The sequence below is a fragment of the Pteropus medius genome, unplaced genomic scaffold, assembly GCF_902729225.1.
Source record: "Pteropus medius unplaced genomic scaffold, Ma_sr-lr_union100, whole genome shotgun sequence".
NCBI lineage: Eukaryota > Metazoa > Chordata > Mammalia > Chiroptera > Pteropodidae > Pteropus > Pteropus medius.
The window spans coordinates 5,459,592-5,484,867 of NW_024354875.1; the positions used below are offsets into that span (position 1 = coordinate 5,459,592).

The window sequence follows — 25,276 nt, forward strand, 5'->3', positions numbered from 1 at the left end:
TCTCTAGAAAAATATGTGTAGAATAGCAAATTTAACTACTAAACCTACATATTAAATAAACTTATGGAAAATACAGAGTATATATACAAAATATGCATTTATACGTTCAAGTTTATTTAACTAGATATTATATTTTTACATGACATACACGCAGACATCAGCGGACAAATCACTTTCTAATTAGGATCAAGCATTTTTTTTGGAAATTTACATTTTCAACTAATCAATGTTGATGTTGAGACACCCACATTTAATTATACTGCAATCTGTGACAGAAAAAGGTACATGTTTTGACTCCAATAAATAATAAAACAAAGATACATAAATTATTGTCTTTCCTAAGTTACAGTAATACTTAAGCTTAATTTTTTAAGGTTTATAATTGTTATTATCATTAATAATTCAGAACCTTATCAATCTTCACTAACAGCTCTACTTACTATGCTATAAACAAAAACCATGAAGACTTCCTTTTTGTCAATGAAACTTCTCCCATCTTCAATCCAAGTAGAGTAATGGAATTTTAAAATTAACCTTAATAGATAGAAGGATCCTTGGATTTCCTTCCTTTTTATAATGGTCCCCCAAATAAAAATATGGCAGAAGCTGCAAAGCAAAAAGCAGGACAGATATCTGGGGACCAATGATGAAAGGTGAGAGGTGGAAGTTGTAAGGACTTCCACCTCTTTAAGTACAGAAAGAGAAAAATTTATCTTTTAAATCCACTCAGCTTTCTACTCACCAAAATTTATTTCAGGAACAGATTTTTCTCTACTGCTCCATTCTTGCTATGTCTGAGTTGAGTTTTTTGATAATTACTTTTGTCAAAGTAAATCACCGTGAAAATAATTCACCACTAGTAATGCTAATAAAAAAGGTTATCTAAAATATATCAAATTGATTAATAAGACAATGCTGCTTTATTGATTATAGACTATCTGTAAGGGAGACTGGTATCCACTTGGAATCTCTTAAAAGTTAATATTGTGGGCGATCAATAATGTCTACACAAAAATAGTGTCAACTGATTGGTTAATTAATTGATTGATTAGTATCCACTTCGCAACTAAAGAGGTGTGACTTAGAGACTTGCCATCCTGGATCTTTTCACCCACCTCCATTGCTAATGCTAATTATAATCACCCACCTCAGAGTGAGTTTCCAGAGCACCAAAGTACAAACTTGAAAGAATTGAAATAACTAAATTTAATTAACTAAACCATGTGCTTTTCACTTCTAAATGTATATATGTACTTAGTCATTCAATTTAAATTTCAATATATTAAAATAGTTCAATGGAAGTTAATGTTATCCTGCAAACTCGATTCCTTCACTGGTGGAAATAGACACTCCTTTTAGTCTAACATACATTTGTTGTACCTAAAAAAAATACTCTATGAGCATCTGGTGATGGAGGGTGGTTACTACTTCAGTCATTGGGGGATACAAAGGTGAACAGGGCACCCTAACTCTACCTTCATTCACACTCTAATCTCAAATTTTGGTGAGGAAAAAAGATAGATATATACAAATAACAATAGCACAATGCAAAATTCAAATAAACATTTAAAAAATACACAAAATATTCAGCGCTCCAGAACTATAAGTTATGATTCTCGTGTCCCATTGAGCCCACACTTGCTACCTTGGTTCTTGAAAGCCTGTCTGGGTCTTGTTTTGGTTAAAAGCTTTGCAGTTTGCAACCATATATGGTGCTTTAAGGTGGTCTGGTGAAGTGGTAATTAGGGAACATGGTCATTTGCATTTCATGGATCCTCTGCATAAATGAAGTATTTAAATTAAATCATTATTTGGGCTAAAAATATTGCCTGGTTATTAAGAGAAGGCAACTATACCCCCATGGGAATGCTTAAAAATCCAGCATTGGAAATAAAAATTGTCAAATTAAAAAAAAAATCATACATCTTAAAAAAAAATACACAAAATTTAAAACCATTTCTACCGACAAATTAAATTGTTCAGCTCTATTAGGCGAATCTTTTTTTTTTTTTTTAGTGGATACGATACGATACGATAGAGCATAAATTAACTGTAAATATTTCTCACTCTTCACATGCTTAACTCACTTCTTAAAAATTTGAGTGAATATGAATCTTTCTGTTTTCAAAATAATAAAAAGAAACTATAGACTCAATGTGAGGTTACGAAAGTGTAAGTAGAGATGACCAATGGAAAGTTTAACAATGGAATTCAAATAAAGTGTGTTATTTATTTATATCTAAGAACTGGACTACTATTTACCTTTACCATACAGTTACTGCATACAGGTTACTGCTAGCTTGTAACTTCTTGACTGATTAGTAAGAAGAAATTAAGTATTTGTATTTCCAATAAACCATATTTGAATTTATAGTGCTAAAGCTAGGACACATTCAGTCAAAGCATTTAAGTGAGCACAAATGCACTAGAGCTTTGGCATAAATTATGTAGAAATTGTGAAACGAAGCAGAGGCTTCTGCTCTGTGTGAACATAGAATCTAGAAGAATTTTCTTCTCTAGTATAAATCAGAGGTCAGAGTTCTGTTCCCTCAGTATGAATCAGCATTACTTTATTTGGCATTCAGATAAATCTAAGCATTCTTTATGTTCTATTAAAAATTTTAAAGTGATCTTTTCTAAAGAAAAGGACTAAAGCTATACTACTATCAATTTGATAAAAAAAATACAATCAAATTTTACCTATAGGCTGACTTGTTTTTCTAAATCTTAAAGCTGAAGAGAATGACTTAATCTAGGTACATTTTTAAAAATGATTTCTTAAGTGAATCTCCTTTGTACTGTATGTTGTTTATTTTTTCCCATGTTAGCGAAAATTAATTGTAATATTTAATCAGGTAACTAAAGAAAAAGGAGAGAGAACTAAAGCCCAACAAATTAATTACCAGAAAAACATCTTAGAAGTGATTCTGCATTATTTCTGCCTGATCAAACACCTTTGGTCTAGAAAACATCATATATGAGCACGGTTGCCATTGTAAACTCATTCAGGCATTAAGACTGTTGATTTCCTCTCCTAATGTTTAATGCAGAAAAGCAAATGTTTCATTAGGCACTATCATTTTCCTACCTGTCTGCCCTTTGGACCTTTGCTCTTGATTAACATAATAATGAATTACGTTTATCTCTGTGTATTCACAAATACTCTCTTGGGGACAATAAAATGGCATACAGTATAATTGAGTCATCTGTTCAATCACAATTATTATTAGCTAAATACATTCAGCCTGGTGCAAGTTGACAAGAGTCTATCTTGTTCTTCGGACTCAGGGGTTAAGATGTTGTTCTGTTCCTTGCTTTAGGTTTAATTACATTCGGTTTGTCCAATGTCCTTTATATTGTGTACATCAGAGGATTCTGGAGTACATTGTTAGAGTTTTTGTGCCTTTATTTGATTCTCAAAGATAACCACAATAGGAACTAAGGTAGGATTAGTTCAAAGTGAATTTCTTTATTTTATCAATAAATAAGTGGGTCATCGAAGGACTGGTAGACTTTTCTTTCATAATAAATACTAGCATACCTTCTACCAATAAACCTGAAAGCGTGCTTAAATGAATGTTAACGAATGACATTAAATCTATGTAATAAAATTCTGTCCCGCATTAATTTCAGAGAGGAGAAGAGACCAACATATTAGAACAGAAAAAGCAAAGGATATCGCTGAGTTCACTCTGGACCATTGTTGGACTAGTGCATGGCACATCATACTGTATCGATAAAGGAAGAAGGGAAAAATGAAAGGCGACAGTGGAGATAGACCTTCAAGCCCAAATCACATTCTTCCTCTAAAAGTAGATGCCAAGATGCAAAGCAGGCAAGTATCAGATCTTGGGCTATGAATCAGTCAATATGAGAAACTATTAGTGACAAATGGTTCATCAGGAGATGTGATCTCATGAAGGAAGTCTGGGCAAGAGTGACACAAATCCGTTGGACCATATCTGGTTGGCCTAGAGTTTGTTTGCTGTTGTGTTTTAAAGGAGCAGGGCAAGCCCATTGCTAATTTAAAGGTAGACTCTTATACAAATGTAAACTCTTATGCAAATGTAATATGTGGCAAATGTCTTCCGTGTGAGACCTCTACCAACAAACTAATTAAAGTTGTTACTTTTTGTATGATTGGATTAGAGGAGGCTAACCTGCCTAGTAAAGAAATATGTTGATTCTCATATAGAGCAGGGCTTCTGAAAATCTCAGAACTATTCACATGATTCCTGATTAAGAGAGTAGACCCATCGCAAGACTCTTTAAAAAGTTATTTCTTAATGATAGGTCTATACATCATTTAATCAACACCCACATGTTAAGAACCTGTTGATAATCTTAAATAAGTTTAGCTAGCCTCTAACCAAAGTGTAGAGAAGGAAAAATGTTTCCTTCAACCCTCTTAGGGTTCCTGGCTGCATCTGAACATTAAACTGACTAAAACAGATTCACAGGAGAAAAGCACACAAATTTATTTAATGTAAATTTTACTTGACATGGGAGCCCTTATGAAGAAATGAAGACCTAAAGAAATGGAATAACTACTTGTTTTTATACTAGGTTGAAAAAAGAGAGGCAATTATGGCAAAGTGACTATTTAGAGAAGCTAAAAGAAGATAAGATCATTTTAACAAGGTCTGTTTGTATAAAATTCTTTCAGTCTCAATTTCTTGTCTTTGAAGATAAGAGTGTATTTTTCCCTCCCAGTCCAGGAGGGCACCTTGCACATAGGAGTCATAATCTACTGATTTAAGGAAGAAGAAAAGGTCAGAGTGTCCTTCTTGCACCTGGTATTTCTTAAGTGCCTTAAACTCAAAGTAACCAATGTGCCAAAGTGGCATGTTTAGGGATGACATGTTCTGAACTCTTCAAAAGCAATCAGCTTCTCAAATGCTTTCATTTCCACCAAATAACCTTAAAACTGGAGGAGTGTGAAATTATAATCCTAGAGAAATTATAATCCTAGAGGTGTGTGAGAAGACCTCACAATTCACCAATGTTTTCTTTGTTTCTCATTAAAAATCTATGGTAATGTTTCATCTTCTTTATAATGTATCCACTTGAATATGTAAAAACAACAAAATACTTTAGCAAAATATGATGTATTTATTCTCACTTTATAAACCCCATTCACATTTATGTGTAAAATCAGGACATTTATATCTCAGTTTCAGAGAAACCCGTTGGCCATTTCCTATCTGGCCCATTGCTGATAAAATTAGATGATTAATTAGGAGAAACGATTCATTGGACTATCTATTAAAAGGGATATGTCAGTCATTATTCCTCAGGCTTTGAGGCACTAAATGTTGTCTTACACTGATAATGTTTGGCCAAGAATATAAATATAGAGATGGATCTAGTTCAGAGGTTCATGTTTTGAGATACATGCTGCATGGTCAAATGTTAAAATAATCAGACAAATGTATAAGTTTCCTATTGCTGCTGTAACAAATGACCACAAACTTAGTACTTAAACAACACAAATTTATTTTCTTAATACTTTTGGAGTTCAGGAATCCAAACCAAGTCTCACTGGTTAAAATCAAAGTATCTTATAGGTCTTTTTAGAAGTTCTAGGGGGAGAATCTGTTTTCTTACCTTTTTTGACTTTTATAGGCTGCCCCTATTCCTTGGTTTATGGCCCCATCCTCAACCTTCAAAGCCAGCAAGGGGCAGATGGAGCCTTTCTCAGGTCCCATCACTCTGACTCTTCTGCCTCCCTCTTCTCTATTTAAGGATCCTTGTGATTACATTGTCCTCAACCAAACCATACAGAATAATCTCCTTATTTTACAGTCGGCTATTAGCAACCTTCATTCTCTCTGTAACTTCAATTCCACTTTGCTACATATTCACAGCTTCCAGAGATTCAGACACGGAAAGCCATTATTCTGCCTAGCGCCCTAAAGTTTAAGCCAATATCGCCATCAAAACTGAACACCGGAGACGATAGAGAAAATCTGATTTGATCCAAAATAACTATTATTGTGATTTATTACTAAAATGTTTTAGTCAAATTTTAAAAGTTACGTTACAGTACAAAAACACTAATGTCTTTGTTTAAAGTATTACTAGATTGGCACTTTTTCTGGAAAATGTCATATGTGACCTTAGATAAATTACATACTGGAAATTTTGAAACCATAATTAAAAGCTATTTTATTGGTTGTCATGTTAAAATAATTCTCTTAGAATTATAACTCATTCTGTTTTCTGCTATGTATTTTTATTTTTATTTTTAATTTTATTCATTAATTGTCACAAGCAAGATTTAATATTCCTGAAGACAAGAATCACCTGGAAGCTTGTTAGAAGAAAAGAGAATCTTAAGGCCGTCCTCACTGAATCAGAATCTGAATTTTTCAAAGATCTGCTGTTTTGTGAGTAGACAGAGGCATGAGAAGCTCTAATATAGCAGAGTCTCCTACTTAATGTAAACATTTATATTAGCTGTCAATGTTTTTCTGTTTACATAACTGTTTAAAGGGCCTTCATTAATGTTTTTGTGCACAAAATTAACAACTTTCATAATCACAGTTTTATATGTATAATAATAAGTAAACATTTATACTTCATATTATCGATAGAATTTTTAATCTATAAAGAAAGAAAAAGACACTCTGAGTTACATCTAGGATGCTCACCTATATTTGAAAGTGAAGATTCGGAGGTAATTACACTGGAAAACTGGATGACATTCTTTGTTCTATTACTGAGATGGGCGTGCTGACTGGATTTGAAATATCCTAAAAAATCTCGTAATGGGTGATTACACAAATTTAAGAATTACACTGAAACACACTGGGTCACACAGCCTTCCAAAGGGCAAGGCTAAAGCCGCAGCTACAGAGTGATTCTGTGCTAACGCTGAGGCTGAAACTGAACTCTGAGTGCGTGCACGTCTTAGAGTTTATTGTCCTTTTACATTGTCTTGGAAAGGACACAAATCATAATAAACAATAACAAAAGACTAATCAACATAACACCCCAGGCACTCTTTGGCTGCTTAGCTTAGAACAAATTGAATTCAATAGGAAACTTTAAAACTGTCTCTACATATTTGAGAGGCTGTTAAATGACAGGGGAATGAGAAATGTACAATGGAGTCCTAAGGGGTAAAACTGAGACCTCCGCGAAGAAGTTACAGGAAGAAGAATTTTCTCTCTCATAAGAAATAATTTTCCAACCATTCAAGAGAGCTGTCCAAAGATAAAATAGGCTGCCTTGAAGGGGGGAGGGATTCTCTTCTGCCTCGGGTGGTTAGCTTGAGGCAGAATGACCTTTTGAAATGAGCACTGCAGGGGAGATTCAAGTTTCATTCACATGATTATTAATAATAGCTAACGTTGGTTGAGCCCTCCCTAAGAGTCAAGTGCAGATTGATGCAATTTACAACCTGAACTCATTTACTCACATCACCTTAAGATGGGTGCTGCTGTTTTTTCTGTTTTAAAAAGAGGAGCAGAGATGTTAAAGGAGTTAAAATAAGTTACGCAGATAGCGATCGACAGAGGCAGAATCTGATTCCAAATCCATCAGATTATAGAGCTATCAGACACTTTGAATATAACAGGACAGATTTGGACCTATTATTTGTCCCCTCAACTGGAACAATGCTTTCCAGTAATTGTACTCAAAGGCATAGGATTACTCTAACTTTTAAGAATGACATCTTACATCTTACTGCTTCCAACTTATTTGGCTGGGCTAAATCGTTTATATTTCTCAATATAATTAATATGTACACAAAGAGAGAGAGGTCTATAGATGTAGATAAAAATATAAGAGGAGAAAGTGGGGGTGGCCCTATTAACTGCACAGTTACCAAGAGAATTAAACACATTATTGTAACGCCACTCCAGCATGTGGTTTAGAAGGAATTCAAGAAGCGTTTGTTGAATGAATGTACAAATGAATGAATTTTCCATTCTTAATAATGTATCATGGAACAGAGTTTTGATGGTAAGAAAATCATTATTTGGTCCACTATTTTTACCTTACATTTATTAAATGCCACAGAAATCTGTATCTGAGTAAAATGAGACATATTAGCTGTGTGAAGTTTTGTGATCAATTTGAGCTAGAATTAGCCCGCGATTCCCATCATCTTTAAAGTGGTCCACCTGTTACTTTAAATTACAGTCTTGGTAATGGTTTCCGTGAAGTATACATCATCTGTTAGGTCTGGTAAATGCATTCATTCTGCATTACATTAAAAAAAAAAAAAAAAAAAAAAGCATATAATAATTTCCAGTCTCTAAATTACACTTACAGATAGCAATGGAGTTTTGCCAGGTCTAAATCGTCTTTAAAAAAAAAAACAAAAAAAAAACCTACTTGGTTTCATTTAACTGCAATGAAATAATCCTCTGTATAAAAATAGGTACCTTTTGAGTTTATACATATATAATTATTAAAACAAGGAACTATTATTATCAAAAGATCAAGAGCATTTAAAATCAAATAAAAACATTTCTAATTCACTGTGGTCCAGAACAGATGGTGAGGAGAGTTGCAAATCGATCCCAGTCATTTCTTATCTTTCTGGTGCCTGGAGGCTGTAGTTGTATTTTCTGCCTCCAGTGTTTCCTCATTTTGTTCACTTATTGTCTCCAATGCCGAAAATCAAGTCCTTCCACAACCTGGCTCCAACTTTCCTTTATAATTTAATTAATATATTGTTATTATTCCTTTTAGGACCCACAGAAGTAACTTACTGTTTTTGCTACCTAATACTTAGTTATCCTTTATGTAGCCGTGGCACCATGGTTTTGCTTTTTGGGGAACCTCCCCTCCCTTTCTCTACGTGGTATTTTCTCACTTACTCCAAGCATATTCCATACAGAGCATTCAGGCTTGGTCATGGGACTTTTCTGGCCGTAGTGATTTTTTTTCCCCCGGCTTTATTGAAATATCATAGCGATTTGTGTTTTGATGACCAGTCAGAGCCTTGCGTTGCAGGAAGATGTACTATTTCTCCTGGTTCTCAACTGGCGGGTGTGATACACACTATGAATCCTGAGAGATGGGGAGCTCTAGAGATTGGGTCCTAACAATCATAAGATAACACCTGTGGAGCATTTATAATATGATAGTCACTGCTGTAAGCACTATGCACGTGTAAAAACATTGGTTCGTTGGTTGCAACATATTCCTGGTCTACTATTGAGAAACTGGTCTACTATTGAGAAAGGGGTGACAAAGGACACACGGTTATCCAAGGGTAGAACTGGGGTTTGAATCTGCGGTGTGGCTCCAGGAAGCATAACCTTAACTACTGTCTTCTCCTGCCCTCATCTTCAAGTGCCATCATTTGAGCTGAAGCCAGTGGTATTGCCATGAATTTCATTTCACTGAGCTAAAAAAAATCCCACTAAGACATTTTGAATTGAGTTTGCTATCTCTGCTGAAAAACCAGACCAGTCTCCTTGGAAACAAAAAACACATCTCATGAGTTTCAGTCTTCATATTTACTGTCTTTAGAAATATTGCATGACCTATACTCTATCTAGCTGAGTGTTTCCTACTGAAGGCACATTTCCAGCATGAAGCCTTCCTCATCCACTCTACGCGACAGGGCTGTTCCCCACTCTACACCTACCAAACCTATGTGGAAGTAGGTTATAACACTGTCCTCGACAGTGTTGAATTCTTTGTTATTTCTAATATCTATGGTATCTTTTTCTCAAATAAAATATATGCTCTTAAAGAGGTAAAGGCCAACACTATGCATTACCTTTCTCTGATCCCTCAGGATACGTCCTACAGAACTGGTACCTAAAAAATGTTTATTAGGTATCAAATTATCAGAACTAGTGCATAGTTCTTCTGATGGTGCATAGAAGAAATGGGGGTGTGCCTGAGGTGTTATGTATTGAGGCTTACCATATTTCCCTGGATATGAGGTAGAAAAGGTTATTTCAAAATGAAAATGTAATTTATAAGAAAGTAGTCTAGGGTTATTTTGGACTTGTGTTATTTATACACATTGAACGATCTTGTAATATTGCTCATCACTACATAGTTTTCATGATATCAAGAATCAATTTTCATGTCCCTCTGGTTTACTGGGCCTCATATCTACAGCATTGTTGAGAGTTCTCCATATTTGCATAATAGTTTAGAGTTTACACTATGTAAAACATATATTGTTTCATATGACCATCATGACAAACTTGTAAAGTTAGTATTGTTGATTCTTTTATATAATCAAGGAAAATTTGGTTCAAGGATAAATGGCTGCTAGTGAGTGGACAACTACCATTACAATGCAAACCTTTGATACCTATACTTGAGCTCATTATACTCTTCAATTTTATTATTTTATGGCCAATAGACTATCTGCCACAGAGCAAATGCTCAATAAATATGTATTTGTTTGACTGCCTCTTATCTTTCTTCATTATTAAAAAAATATTCATCTATGTTTATTAGAGACATCAGCCAGCCTATCTTTCTTTTTATATACAATGGAATATTACTCAGCCATAAAAATGAATAAAATTTTGCCATTTGCAACAACATGGATAGACCTATGGGGTATTAGGCTAAGTGAAATCAGTCAGAGAAAGACAAATACCATACGATTTCACTTATATGTGGAATTTGAAAAGCAAAATAAATGAACAAACAAAACAAACTCATAGATACAGGGAACAAATTGATGGTTGCCGTATTATAGGAGGGTTGGGGGGATGAGTGAAAAAGACAAAGAGAATAATAAGTGCGAATTGGCAGTTACAAAATTGTCATGGGGATGCAAAGTACAGCAAAGGGAATATAGTCAATAATATTGTAATAACTGTGTATGCTGTCAGGTGGATACTAAACAGGGTGACCAGTTTGTAAAATTATATAAATGTCTAGTCACTATGTCGTACACCTGAAACTAATATAATATTGTATGTCGACTACGACCGAAACAGAAAAAAAGAAAACAAAATGGCAAAACCATGAAAAAGGTCTTATTATAACAACTTTCATAAGGCAATGCTGGTTTAGATCCATTGGTAATGGGCAAAATGAATGTATCCGGATCGATCTCTGACGGATGAGGAAAATGTTTCTTTGATGATCCTGGAACAGAAAGTATTACCGATTCATCTTTTACTGATTAAACAATATAAACAGGGATAGAGGATTAAAAAACTGGCACTTGAGTCCCTTATTAACAGTAATATAGTTGGTGGATGGCAGATATCATCTGCAGTAAGGAGAGGTGAGCAAGCAAAAGCCGGTTAGACTGGCATGTTCTATCTACTGCTGGCTGACCTCTACGAAATATGGATGGTTTTGGGGCAAATAAGTTTACTTATGTGAGTTTACATTTTGTTTAAATGTCAGTTTATGTTAAAACCATTTTAAACCAAACAATATGGATGGGTGAATATATATAATATATATTTATTTATATGTGTGTATGTGTGTGTGTGTATACACACACACACACACACACACACACACAATATGTATATATATAGTCAATGTGCTATGTTGAATACTACAAGATACAATGAGGTGCTGTAATGAACAGACATTTTTATGCCCCCAAGGAATTCGCCATGCAGGTCATTCAGAAATGCTCTATTGTAAGCACATATATGTCCTTTTCCCTCAGCCGAATTGATGCGGATCTGAATGTATACGGACCGCAAACGCAATGAATGGAAACAAAGCTCACAGTTTGCAAACCAATTTGAAAATTAACGGCCTAAACTTACAACTTGCTCACTGAATCCCTGCTGGCTAATTTTGACTCGGAAGCATGACAAAGACAATGGCTCGTCACCATTCAGTGCTTCTAAATAGTGATGGTAATTTGAAAGCTTGGAAGGTGTAGTTTAAAGAGTGAGCTCTCTGGAAAGAGAGGAGAACCAGCACTACTGGGAATATTCGACTTGGCTGCATCTGGGTGTATTCATAAGAAATACAACTACATATATTAATTGAGTTTGAGGAACTGATAATTCAGAAGCATTTGTGACCCATAACTTTAGTATATAGGTCCAGAATTTTCTTTAAAAACAAATTTATTTACATACTACAAAAAATTAATAAGTAAAGAAGAAGAGTATTATTAATTCAGTTATTTCATTAAAAGAGAGGTTATACACTTAAACAATTTAGTATCCTTCTCTACTCCCGTCCATGAATATTTCGATTTAAATAAATCTCTCTCTGTTTCCTATAATTCCTCTTGTTTCTTTCAGTGTAACCCTTCACAGTCACAGCTGTGCACTTTCTCCTGATCTTTAATGGTTATTGATGACTGTCACTGGATTACAGCTTGCATTCTCAAAAGTAGGAGGTGGTGTGTTAATTGTCTGAAAAGATTCCAACTCCTCCACTCGGCCTGCTGTCTTTCTCTCTCTCTTGCTTTTTCTTCCTGCTAAAATGCTTTCTTTACTCTGCTTCCATAGAGCTGGCTCTATTACCAACCAGCCATTGCTGTGTACTTGTATTTTGCCAGCAAAGCTGAAAAGGCCATTCTCAGGTGGCCACAAACTGGGACAGCTTCCCAGGTTCATTTGCTTTTCCATCACAAGTTCAATCTTCCTAAATTCTACTTCAAATGGAATCCCCACCTGAGTTCTTTTTAAACTAAAGATCAGACCCAAGAACATCAAGAACAGTCACAGAAATTACATTTGTTTGAGCAGCTGTTTGGACCTGCTCTCACTATATTCAGAATCTTCTATAATCTCTTGGTCAGGCAACTACAGATTCAAATTGCTAATATTGAATTAAGCAAAAATGATACAGTGGAATGTAGAAAACATTGATTTTGCCATTCCCTGGTTATTTCCAAGGCCCTTCTTGATTAGCGCTCTATAGATTTATTGCATTTGATCTTTCAGCCTCTTTTATTTAATCATTTTGGCTGATTGTTTTCATCCATTCTGTATTAATTTAAAGACTTTATAGTACATTTGAGGTTCTAACCTCCAAGTTTGGAATGTATGCTGCATTATTTTTATTTATATTTTGTTATTTATAGTGCCAGTCAAGTGCTAACATCTTACTGCACATTCAGGGTTTGCAACTCTAATTACTTTAGTCATAGACCATTTAGATTGTCTTAATAGCAAACTCTCTAGGTCTATATGATAGAGTTGTAGTTTATTTGATATTAGTACCAAATATGTTAAGATATTTCAAGATTAACAAGGTAATATATACATAATTTTATATGCAATAAAAAGAAAAAAAAAGTTTTTAACCAAACTAGAGGAAAGTTAAATGTACGTAACAGGAATCGGAGAACCTTTCGGTCTAACCCAGGGTGAAATAGAACAGGTCTAACAGGTGCCCTGATGACCTTGCCTGTCTCTGTGTTGGGTATGCGGGCAGGCTGCACCCCCATCTAACTGGAGGCTTGGTGTAACACCCTGCAGCTTCTGCTGCAGCCCGTGCAAGTACGCAGTCTGATGAGTAGCTGCCATGGGCAGATTCTCCTCGATCTCGCTCCCACCTCACCCCACCTTAGGCCACAGCTGCAGGATCCCATGTTAGTCTGCAAAACTGCTTGGCTGTAGTTTAGCGTCAGCTTCTCGGAAGAAGAAACACCACTCGCACTGTCTCTCCTAGGGCCTCTCTGGTTCAGAGTCGTCCTGTGGGACCAGGGACATGGAGCAGACACCATGCCCATCTTGCCTTTGCTGTCTGTGTAAGTAATAAATTTTCTGAATCCACTTGGGTTTCTGGTCTCCTTTCCAGCCAAATGTAAAAGCTGCAGTAGTAATACTCTGGCTCTGTACAGACTGCATTTAACGGGAAATATCAACTGCCTTGAAGTATATGCCATTTTTAATAAATCAATATTACGTATAGAATCTTCCAATGAATTTCCAACCACTGATATCGTTAACATTTGTAGGCACCACAATATTGTAACTTCTCATTTCTGGCCCTTTTTCAATTAGTACTTCTTTCTTTTGTGCTTCTATGTAACTTCTTATTTTCTCATTTTAAATTTAATCAATAATGTAATTGTTTTTTCATATCTTTGTCTACCCAGTGAAATTAGTTATTCACACTGGAGAGAATTATTTGTTTCTATATCTCAGATTCAGCAGAGTATAATTGATTAAATGAATAAATGAATGAATGAATAATAGCAGCAGCTAATATCCATTTAACACTTCCTAAGTCCCACAAACTTTCTAAGTTATTTAATTACTTAATTATTACAATAATGCCATAAGTTTCAGTACTATTTTATAGATTAGGAAACTTAGTCATAGAAGTTTAGTCTTACCTTATATAGCCCAAGGTAAGACTGAATATCATTACGAATAAGTAAATACAATATTTTTACTAAAAAATACTAGTAAAAAATTATTCGATTTGCATTTATGTCTACATACCTCTTTAATTAAAATCTTCTATCCCTAATATCATCTTTCAATATTCCATAGAATATTCTTTTCTTAATTCATTTTTATTTTAACCCATTATCAATTTGGGCTGCTCAGATTTTGTTTTAAGTTTATAGATATAGATATAAATATAGATATAGATATAGGTTAAATATAGATATAGATATAGATGATAGAAGTAGAGATAAATATAGATAGATTTATAGATATATATTTAAGTTTCATTTGAAAGGTATCACAGGTCACAGAAATCACATGTTGGCTATTTGCAATAGAATTTAGTTAATGAAAATACCAGTATACACATGACTCAGTAGATGAAAATAAACATATATATATATATATATATACATATATATATATATATATACACCCAGTGTCAAAATAATGGAAAAAAGAGAGAAGCACTGTCTTTTTTCAGCTAGTACCCTGGAAACTTTGTTATTCTACAGCTCTAAGATCTGCTTACTGACTTTATAAAAAATTCAAGTTCAAATTATGCATCATAAGTATCAGCGAATGAGAGCCATTTTATATTCAATTGATACAATTTTTGATATTCTTTAAAATACTGAAGAACTAGATTTTGATGCACAATCTGATGAAGGTAGTATTTTGGAAAAATTATGTATGGAAGATAAATCAATATTTTCTAAAGTTGAAACATCTTTAGATGTTATGAGTAAATCAAGCCTATTTTAATGTTTTGCCACAGAAAATGTCAGTGGTGTACCTCTATAATATTGTTTTACAAAATACACCTTCTGTAGATTAAGCTATGGGAATATAATTTAAGTGCAATGTGACATAGCTCATAGCTAGGTCAACAACATAAAACAGAAAATGACTTTTCTTTTTTATTTCATATGTTTTGTGCTATTAAATAAAGAGAGGAGAAAAATGTCCCAGATTTTCAGCATTTCTTTCTGCAACTTTATGAAAGAAGCTGATGAATAACATAAATAAGTAGTATCACCTTTTAATATGTCATTACATGTATTATTACCATTACTGATTTAGATTGGAGAATTTTTTGTGTTTCTAAGGCTCCATGTTATTTTCTTATGACATTATAAGTTGGCAAACAAAAGTAATATCATTTCAGTAACACTTGGCCAATGATGACTGGAATAAACTCAGAAATCCACTTTCCCCTCCTCAACACAATTATAGAGATTATAGAGATCTTTTATTAACAAAATAAAGAATCATATCCTCAAAAAGTTTATTTCAAGTAAATTAATTTAACAATATTATTCTCTCAATTTTAATTCCTGCATTTTATATTACCACATCACTTTTATGTGTGTGTTTGTGTATTAAACCAATAAATCCAAGAATTCAGGTGTATATAAGTTTCTCTGTAAATCTTTGAAAAGATTTTCCTTTTTAGAAGCACTTCAGTCTACATCACAATTTTATATTCATATATGTTCACATCATTTTAAAATGTTACAGATGGCATGGAACAAGTTGGCATGTGTACTAAAAGAAAGAAACACTAAATTCGGGGTGGGTGTAGTTGCTGATACACATAATTTCACTCATATTGATTCTGGCTATATTGGTATAGAATACATTAGATCACACATAACGAGATTCTATGGAAAGTTTGATGCCATGATAAAGAGAGGAAACAAATCACTCTGAGAATCAATGTCCTTCACAGTAATTCCTCTGAGTAGCTGGCTGCCATTTGAATATAGTTTCAGCATTCTAAAATAAGTCCAAGGTTATCTAAAAAATATGACATGAACAGATGATTACCAGTAAGTGTTTAACTCATTCAATATGGAACGACCCACTGAGATTATGTAAATCCAACTAGCAGGTGCCATCTTGGCTTGGCATAAGACTAGGCAAAGGAATGTGTCAAATTTCTTAGGGGCTGGCAGATCACACAAGACCAAGAATGTAACTCTGCAAAAGCTCATTAATTCATTTGGATCTATGACCAGTGACTATTGCTTTTAAGTCTGAACAGGCATCTCATAAAGGTCATAGATGATCTCTGACATATCCTGTCTGGGTTTCTGATCAGGTCTGGCTATTTCCTCATCCCTGTATCCACTCTCTGATCTGTTTTAGTCTTACATTTCTTCCCTCCCTCCCTCTCTTCCTTCCATCTTTCCTTCTTTACTTCCTCCCTTTCTTCCTTCCTTCCTTCCATCTTTCCTTCCTTCCTTCTTTTCTCTCTCTCCCGCTCTCTCTCTCTCTCTCTGTCTCTCTGATATCTCTCCCTTCTCTCTCTGTCTCTCTACAATGCTCTCTGTATTCTGTCTCTCTCTCTCTGTCTCTCTCTCTCTCTCTCTGTCTCTCTCTGTCTCTCTCCATCTCTGTCTCTCTCTCTCTATATATATATATATATATATATATATATATATATATAACAACATATATAACAACAGAGATGACAGCTGATGTTTTCGTTTTGCATGCCAGACACTGTACTATACCTTTTGTGTACATTATCTCATTTAACAGATGAAGTAATTGAGACCCAGAAATCAAATCAGTTGCCAACTGTTCTCTGGCTTAGCTTCATTTTCTGATCCTAGCCCCCTGTCCTGTGATCATAACTTTCTATCCTTCTAGCTCTCTTTGTTACTCTTTCTCTTACTCATGTTCTACTCTTTTATACTTTAACCTCCATGAAAATAAAATATTTAGCCTTTTTACTTTCTCTTTAATTATGAGGCCAGTGGTTTAATGCTCTTAATATTTGAATTAGATTCTATAATCTATCTCTTTAACTATATTCTTTCCTCTATCTTCAGCTTCCTTCTCCAAGTACATCCTTTAAATACAACTTCCAATAACACAACTCATATAAATTCGAGGCATATTAAGCATATATTTATATAAGCCTAAAGTTGTATGCTTTATAGCCTAGTCCAAGATCCAAAAACCCACTACCACTGGGGCAACTTATTGACATTTTATGTTCACGGTCTCCAACCTGTATGCAGCCCACAGTAATGTTGGCAGTCCCTTTGTTTCTTCGTTTAGCTCTCTCCTCCAGTCTTCACATCAGCAATGCCAAACTTTACCCACAGTCCTCAAACTGTCAACTGTCTTCTCCCCACAAGTGTCATCTCCCCACCTCTGAAACATCTCTGTCTACTTATTCGGACTCACACACAAATGCACATAACATCTAGCCCCTGCTTTCTTCCACAGCACATCTCACTCACCCAGTACATTTGTCTCTAGTTACACTGAACTTCTTTGAGTTTCATAAACTCATTATACTTGGGTCTTCTGAGCATGTTTCTCCTTTTGTTCTAGAATAGTCTTTTCTGCAGTCTTATCCTGGGTGACTTCTACTCATCATATCAATCTTAACTTACGAATCACTTTCTCCAGGAAGATTTACTTGATACTTTAATTCTGGCTTGGGTATACAACTTATGTACTTTCCAGGCATATAAGTTCTATATGATAATTTTTAGTGCCCCCCCAAAATGATCAGTGTAAAATAAATATGTGTCGAGTGAATGAGGAGATAAATAAACAAATCATCTAGATTATCTTCCTGTTTTATCCTTGAACTTTCCATGACATTATTTTAAACATACCTACCACCTTTAATTCTTAATTCTTTCTTTTGGAAATAGAGAAGACATCATGGGAGACATGAGTTATTATCTATTGAAACATCTTAAAATATTTATCTCTGGAAAGTAAACCAATGTGAAGGCCTATATAAGAGCATCAGACATTTGTCAATGATTTTGCAATACTTGCCAAATAAGGTGTTTGAATTATCAATCCAGATCTTGGTGGATGAGCCTATCATTGTAATGCCATACATAGCAGAGGCAGAGCACTGTGAAGAATGGGGGCATGTATATATCTTTGATAAAGCTAGGGCGCATGCCAGAATCTTTTGTTCTATGGCAAGACTCTTAAAACTACTGCAATAGCACTGTAAATATACCCAAATTTATCTATGATGTTACTTAATGTGGTAGTTTTCAGTTAAAACTTATCTATACCCAAAAAAACTCATCTATACCCAGTAAAGTTGAATATTCACGACTAACCAATAGAGTTTTGACACACCTACTATGTACTCATTACTGGGCTGGGTAGAGTAAAGGATTCAGGAGACACAAACTAAGATACATGATAGGCTTGCTATTAATAACATAGTCAAGACCTTAATAGGTACACATGAAATAGACCAATCGTGTTGTTCTAAGCTGCATTTCAACCATATATATGTATTTCAACCATATATATGTTCTATATTAGTTCAGGGAGAAAGAAAAATCATTACCATAGTTTTGTCTGTGACTATCGGATTAATATTCTCATTCATGAATTACTTATAGAAAGAAAGCAGAGATGATGCAATGGTTAAAAGCAGGCTTTGGAGTAAGACGGGTCTAGGTTTGATGTGATTTCTGAAACTTATTAGTTCTTCAGCATTGGGTACCTTACTTAACCTCTCTAAGCCTCATCTGAAAGGTCTACTAAATCTGCTGATATATGAATGAAGCACATGGCCCAGTGTGTGCATCCAGTGAAGAAGACCTCATTTAGATTTGCAGCTATGTTGATTAGAGTTTATTTGGCATGACAGAAAAGTTTCTTTCTTTTCTGAGAAAAGTCCAAAAGATTACCATGCAATATTAATTTTATTCTGTTTAGCAAAATGATGACACAAGTATGATCTACGTGCAGTGCATTCTGAGAGTAGAGAACCAAACATCGCCAGGTACTGGGACCAGATGTAGTGGTTCTTACTGGTAGACAGGGACAACCTGGCTGCCATTTACCTCACACTGACACAAACCTATCCAAAAACTCAGGCACACTGATGTTTCATACCGCCTCTTATCTTTAGTTGATTAGAACACGAAGGAGCAGGAAATTTCTTTTACACTTGTCAAATACTGAGTCCTCCATAAACAAAACCAATTTTATTATCACCGTTAAGCTATTCCAAGTGGCTTTGGAGGAGGATGTGTGAAGTGCCCAGGCTCCAGCTCAGCATATCACCTTTTTAAAAGTCACAGATGCTTGCTTTTAGAAGCTAGGCACCAAATAACAAGATTATTCTAATTTATATTCCTTGGGTGCAATATAGTTTGCTGAATTCTATTTTCCATTTCATAGCTCAGCTCATCTTTTCCTTTGCAGAGCCTGTTCCATGTTGATAATTCTTTAGGGTACCTTCTGTGGTTACTCAAGCCATCTTGCCCCACAGGTATCTGCTCCTCACCCAAAGAGCAGACCCCAGCTGAAGGGATAAGGCCCTGATGTGTCAGAAGTTCACAGAAGGAGAGGCTTTTAAGTAGAGATAAGATGGAGCAAGACAATGGTGTGAGAGAGAGGACGAAGAATGCATGAGAAGCAGGCAGAATTCGATCTGAGAACTGGAATATTGGAAAAGAAAACTCTGACATCTTTTATGCTTATAAAAGGCAGAGGCAGAAAAAGATGTGTATAGAGGCCAGCAAGCTTATTTTATGGATTTATTGATTTTTACTATATGGAGGGAAACCATCAGACTTATGTTAGAAAGTTGGGTTTGGGCCAGGTTATGAATGATTTATAAGTTAAGTTGTACCCCCAGCAACACCAAAAAATTAAAAAATAGGAAAAATTCACGTGTTGCAGTCCTAATTCCCAGTATCTCAGAATATGACCGTATCTGGAAATAGAGTCATCGCAGATGTAATCAGTTAAGAAGAGGTCATACTGAAGGAGGAAAGGTCCTCCTCCAACATGACTGGAGTCCTTATAAAAGGGGAATGTTTGGACACAGACACGCGCAGGGGAGAACACCATGTGAAGATGAAGACAAAGATTGGGGTGATATATCTACCAGTCGAGAAACGCCAAAGATGCCAGCAAACCACAGGCTGTTTCTTGTAGCCCTCAGAAGAAATCACCCCCGCCGAAATCTTGACCTTGGACTTCCAGCCTCCAGAACTGTGATGCAATACATTTCTGTTGTTTAAGCTGCTGTCAGTTTGCTGTACTTTGTGACAGCCCTAGCAAACAAATATATTTTGACCGTTGGACTAAGAATTGTTTGCCCTTTATTTTATATGCAAAAGGAAAGCACAGAAGATGTCAGGGAAGAGACCTGATCTGACCGATTAATTTGACCATTGCATGTTCAATCGACTAAACGATGTGCGTGGAGCTAGAGACAGGGGGTCCAGTAAGAAGTCCACAGCTCAGTTGCAAGTCACAGAGCCTGGCATCTAGTAAGAGATCAATAAATAATTATATCTCACATTTATGAGTTTGTCATATCTGGCACATTGCATGCATCACCTTAGTGAATTCTTGCAACCATCCCTTGAGGGAGGTGGTGTCAGTATCTCTGTTTTACAAATAAGTAAGCCGATGCTCAAACAGAGTAAGTGGTGGAGCCAAACATTAAATCCAGATCTGTCTATTTCCAGGGTCCAAGTTATTTACCTCTATGATATATGTTTAATAACTGAATAAGTGTGTGTGTGTGTGTGTGTGTGTGTGTGTGTATCTAGCTTGGGTTTGTATGCATGTGCACAAGTATGGCTGAGAAATGAGGCCAGGAAGGGTAACTACATAATATAAATCATCCCTGTAAGTTATTGAAGTGGATACTTTACAAGGAAATTAATTAGTAAAAGGAATATCAACATGTAGAAAATTCATAAGCATTTTAATTACTAGCAATGGTACACAATTTATTCTGCTAAAAGAAAACTCAGTCAAGAAGCAAATTGTAGTTATGGGCATAAGATTTGACTATTTGACCAGTCAAGTCAAATTAAGAAATTAAGCCCATTTAACTTCCACATTAACTACTACTTTTGAAGACTTTGACTAATATGTAACACATCGTCTAACTCTTAGGAGTGTTCGTTTTAATTTATCCTCATTTGTAGTTATAATACATGTACAGGTGACATATTTTGTATCTCTTTACATAGGTCACTTTCCCTTTCTTACATAACCCTTTATCATGGAATACATGGATTAAAATAAAACAATATCTTCATTTTGTTATATTTTTCCATAGTTTACTTTTAATGCTTATTTGATTACTGAAGATATTTCAGGGTACATAATAACTCTCTGGGATATTAATTTAGAAGTGTCATCAAAAAAAGAAAACAAAAAAATTATATATATAAAAGGCTAGTAAAAAAAAAAGTCACAAATTATGGCACTCGGATGCAGGAGGAGCAGTATAGTGAGATAAAAGAAACTTTTCATGTCCCGGGACACTTTTCAGCCTTGTCTCAGAGAGCATTCGCAGCCAGTTGTATGATAGCCCCTGAGAACAACAGTATTCTGCTGGAAGAGGGTTGATTCAGTGTCGATGTCTGGCACAGATAAGCAAGTCTGATCATATCAGAGGGGTTTCAAGTTGCTTCTAATCATATCAGTACCTGTTTTCTACATGCACACACACACACACACACACACATGCATTCATAAAACAGTGTTTTGATTTACTTAAACATATCAAAATATGTCAAATTATAACATATAACCTTGTGCCACCTACAACAGTGACACCATCTATATATTTCTCTATTAGGAAATAACATGATATATAGTCTTCAGAGGAGAAAGTTTACAGAGAAAATTCATTATCAAGAAATACCAGCTAGTTTCATAGAGCATCTCCAAGTTCATGTTATTCATCCCAATGCCTGTTATTAATGCAGGCATGGAACAGACAATCAATCAGTAACAGCTGAATGCATGAACACTTTCAAAATAAAGGAATTGCTTCTCGCATCATGAAAACTTAGAGCATTCTTTTTTTTTTTTCAAATTTCTCCTTTTAATTGCAAAAATATCACACTTTCTAACTCAAAGAACAATCCCTCACCCTTGCCCTTAAATGCTTAGAGTTCTGCTAGAATTCTAAGAAAAAAAATAAGTTTATTCCCCTGATTTTTGTGTAGAAAGACTGGTGCTACCATGGCTGTTGGCTGATAGAAATTCCTAAATAGCTTTCAACCCCCCTAGGAAGCTGATGTAGCAGAGGGCAGGATGGCAGCTGTCCCCGAGAGGCCACTCAAATTGCTCCCAATCCCACCCCTTGCAGCATCCTCACTGGGTACTCAGTTGTCTTTATGCAGCATCCTTTACATCATAGTAGAAAGACCTTGTCATGTCCTCCCTGATTCTCCTAAAGGTAAGACAAAGAGCACGTCCCTTCAAAATTCACACAAACACTCCCTTATTACTGAGCATGAGAAACTAACAGGCAGTCAGATGACAGTCATCTTTTTATGAAAATATATTGATAATTATAGAGATACATGCTATCCCCATTCATTCTATTCACAGACAGTTCTACATCCTGTAAATACTGATCTTTGCAAAATACAGCTTAATGAAACAGCTGACATTTTATGACTTAAATTGCTTGATTATAACAATTTTTTAAATCATTTATTCGGGACCATTTGAAAAAAAACATTCGAAGGCTATTAAATCACTTAGTTTTGGGACTTTCTTACTTGACTTTTACGGAACAAACTAAAATGTATACACATATGCCATTTAATATAACATTTGGTATAAAATTTAAAAATATTTTTTAATTTGCTCTAAAAATATTTGGTTATACATTTCTTGTTTAATTTATAATTGGCTATAATTTTTTTAGCAAATGTGCATATTCTACAATTTTGGCAAAGGGAGGAAATCCAACGTAAATATTGTTTTCAAAAGAAATGGCTTTTTATAAACACTGAATTAAAAAATTAATGAATTTGGTCTAATTACAGATCATAGATACATTATTATACATACATTAAATTATATTTTGTATTTTTTGGTATTTTGGAGTCAATAAACTTTTTCCATTTTCAAATATTCTTTAGACCTTGAGAAGCTTGTATGTCCAAAGCACTGCATATATATCATCCCTAGAAAATGGCATTGGCAGAGACGTCAAGGTTCTCAAATTTCATTTTTTTGTCCAGTTCAAAACTACATTTTTCAATGTTCCTTGCAGCTAGCTGTGGTCATGTGACTAGGTCATGGCTGGGATGAGATGGAGCAGAGATGAATCTTAGATCACAGAAGAGAATATGCATGGAGAAGATAGATAAGCAAACACACAAAACCAATGAAGGAGTCTAGATTCAAAACACAGAGGAGATGCCATGTCAAACCTGGACCGTTTCTGCTTGGACTGTTGCAGAGGGAGTAAGTAATGGAAAAAGCCTTTCACCTTACTTAAATCAAGGTTATTTTGCCTTGCAACAAAAATTGAACTGGTATCCTAAGTAGGATATTGTAAGATGCAGGGCTGAAACAAAGCTGGCTTCAGCTCTCAAAAAGATGGCTTGGTGGGGAAGATACATAGAGATGTAGACATAGATGTAGATATATAGATGTTTTAACATACGTAGCAAGATGATTTTATTTATGTTACCTTTTTTTCACTGACCAAATCTGAATATACATGTATAACACCTCAAAGTGTTTATACAAAAGCAATAATCGGTCTCTGCAGTGAAGACCTTAAAAAAATATCATTATAAATTCTATGGCCTTACATATACATTTGCAATATATATCTTAAAAACATAGTTTATTAATTCTATATTTTATAAATATCAGACTTCACTCGCTGATGGAAACTTTTGGTCAGCCCTTCTTATTTTTGGCTCTTCCACCTTTTTGTTTTCTCAGTAGATGCAACATGGCCCTGCTTGTCTTATAAGTGGGCTTCTTAATGCATAAATGCATTTGCAAATGAGTTCCCAGAACATGCTAATGACATTTTGTTCTGGATCATTTCCAAAATGGTTGCAAGCAAACGAGCTCATTTAAGAGGGGAAAGGGAATGGGGAGGGAGAGATTGAGAGAGAGAGAGAGAGAGACAGAGACAGAGACAGAGACAGAGACACAGAGACAAAGAGACACAGAGAGAGACAGAGACAGAGAGAGTTTGGAAGCAGACAATTATCCAATGGCTGTTAACTAAAAACATTTGCACATAAGCATGATTACTTGCGAAATAGCACTGGAGTCCAATTGACTGGCATTGGAAATTGAAAATTGACTCCTTCAAGTTCAAAAGCTTTACCGCAAATCACAAGGTTCATTAATTACCCTACAGAGGATCTTGGTAGTTGCCTCTCTGTAAAATCTGCTGCCTTTATATATTTGAGGCTTAACTAGAGAGGCAGGGTCAAGAGTACAATGTTTGTTGATGTAATTTGGTTCTTCAATGGCAGTAGCATATGGAGAGCATGTAACTATGTTGTGTTTAATCCAAGCAGATTAAAATACCAGTCTGGGATTTGAAATAACTTTTGAAAAAGATGGAGCCATCTTATTTTTGTCACTACGTTCAAGAGAGAGAATTGATATGTGTAACATGGTCTAAAATTTTTGTTTTGTTTTGTTTTGTATGCTCCATTTTTCTATTTGTGCCTGTATTTATCTCTGTTTTGGGTTTTAATCAAATGAATAAACTACTTTCTACTTACTAGATAATATTGATCCTATTAAAATAATGGCTAAGCAAATAATTAAATTGAAGAAGAAAATCTAACTAATTTGTGCACATTTCAATCATTTATACTATTGAAATTTCTGATTCTTTGTCAATCTTCGGAAAGGCTGTATGTTATTCATATTCTAAGACACTCAAAGAAAAATTAATAAGCTGCTGAACATTGCAAAACATTTATTTTCCAGTCATGGAGATTTCAATAGAAAGGATTATTTTGAAACAATCTAAGATGGTAAATAAATCTTTTAACCATTGAGAAAATAAAAGAGAAAGGGAGAGCAGGTTGAGGGAAGAAAGACTGAGAGAGAAGATGAGTGAGCAGATCTAAAGAGAGCAGAGAATTGCAGGAGTCAGAATAACCCGGAGTTTATCAGTTTACGCTGACACATTT

At 34.9% G+C, this 25,276-nt stretch overlaps 1 protein-coding gene across 1 annotated transcript in view; it reads right to left on the reverse strand.

The window, feature by feature from the left end:
- The window catches only part of NYAP2 (neuronal tyrosine-phosphorylated phosphoinositide-3-kinase adaptor 2), a 238,795-nt gene that overhangs the window by 183,598 nt on the left and 29,921 nt on the right, over positions 1 to 25,276 (reverse strand). The window lies entirely within an intron of this gene.